The sequence below is a fragment of the Callospermophilus lateralis genome, chromosome 13 (genome assembly GCF_048772815.1).
Source record: "Callospermophilus lateralis isolate mCalLat2 chromosome 13, mCalLat2.hap1, whole genome shotgun sequence".
Lineage (NCBI taxonomy): Eukaryota > Metazoa > Chordata > Mammalia > Rodentia > Sciuridae > Callospermophilus > Callospermophilus lateralis.
The window spans coordinates 43,867,499-43,869,191 of record NC_135317.1 but is presented as its reverse complement, the minus strand read 5'-3'; the positions used below and the strand labels follow the sequence as shown (position 1 = coordinate 43,869,191).

The following is a 1,693-nucleotide window of genomic DNA, read 5'->3' as shown; positions in this document are numbered from 1 at the left end:
TTTTGTTTTTGGCTTTCTCTTCTTGGAATCACCTTTCTGGTTTGGCAGGTATTTTGTACAGAGCAATGAGGATTCCCCCCGTGGAGCCTTTCCCTGGGCTCTGGTTGTCAGCAAAGCAGGCCCACACCTCTTTTTCTTCCTCTACTGGAGAAGGCAGTATGGATTAGGCAGAAAAGTTACCTTCCAAAAGTGAAAAAGGAATGCCATTCAGAGCTGTGGAGTTATTCAGAATGTTTTACTAATGGTTGCTATAGCAACAGAAAGTAATTACAAAATGTGTACATCACAACCTGCTTTTAAAGACACTTCACATTTTGCTCACATTCCCTTAAATGTTGTTCCCAAAGCTGCCCAGGCTCTAGAGGCAGAGACAATTTGGTGAAAAAGACGAGAGAAGCGATAGGTCACCTTGAGGCCAAGGCTGGCTGGCCTCAGGTGGAGTCAGGGTCACAGGAAGGAACAACAGCAGGGCAGGACTGGGGAGCTCTGGTCCTTGGGTTACAGAGATGCTTCCCTCTGTTGCATTTCAGCTTATCTTTCAAATCATCAATATTCTTTTCCAGTTTGGCTGCTGATCTCTCAGCAAACCCAGCATGGGTCTTGGCCTCCTTGAGTTTATCAGTAAGAATCTCTATTTCATCCTCATATTTGTCTTCTTTTTGAGAATACTTTTCTTTGGTAGCGCTCCGGCACTTCGGGTTCTGGTCCATCAGTTGATGCTCAGCCACTTCTGGCAACAGGACTGCCAGCTCAGCTTGTTCCTCTGAGCCATCCAAGTCTCCTTCAGTAATCACTAACTTACCAGCCTCCTCTTCACACTTCCGGTCTGTTTCTTCTGGGAAGTGCGTAGCTTCTTTGAATGAGATTTCCTGGAGTTCCATCTTTCCTTCATCTTCCAGGACCTGGTTCGCACTGGTCTTCATACCTCTCTTACTGTCATCCCACCGCCTCCAGCTTTTGCAGGGCAGCGGCTAGAAACTCCTGAGCATGGTCCAGCTCCTCTTCAACCAGTTGGATCCTACCATTCAAGGAGGCCACCACAGTCTCAGCCTGTTCCCAGGCCCGCTGTGCCCCCTCTGTTTCCTGCTGGAATTGTTCTGCTCTCCCCTCTGCTGTCACTGGCCTGTGGCTGCAGAACCTGGGCCTTGCACTTCTCTGCCTTGGTGGTGGTGATCCCAGCCATGACACCCACCCAGCGGGTTCTGGGACTCTGATTTCTGCCTCTCTAGTTATTTCTTAAATGTGTGATTAATGCAGTATACTATAGTTACCCCTTCTCTTCCTAGAATCTAGTCATCTCTCTTCTACTCTCTACTTCTGTGTGATTATCTTTTTTTGCTTCCATAAATGAGTGAGAACATGGTATTTATCTTTCCATATCTGCCTTATTTCACTTAACATAGTGTCCTCCACTTCCATCCATGTGGCTACAAGTAATATGATTTCATTCTTTTTAATGGACAAATCATATTCCTTTATTATATACATACCACATTTAAAAAATCCATTCATCTATTGATGAATACCTAGATTGATTCCATTTCTCAGTTATTTTGAATAGTGATGATGCAAGAAACATGGACATACAGCTATCTTTTTGATATATACTGAGTTCATTTCCTTTGGACATATATCTCATAGTGGGATGTTAGATTATATGGTAGTTTTATAGGTTCCTCAACAAACTAAAAAA

At 44.1% G+C, this 1,693-nt stretch overlaps 1 pseudogene; it reads right to left on the bottom strand.

The window, feature by feature from the left end:
- Positions 1–431: 431 nt before the first annotated feature.
- Positions 432–1,183, bottom strand: LOC143412043 (tropomyosin-like; annotated as a pseudogene).
- Between the last annotated feature and the right edge of the window lie 510 nt (positions 1,184–1,693).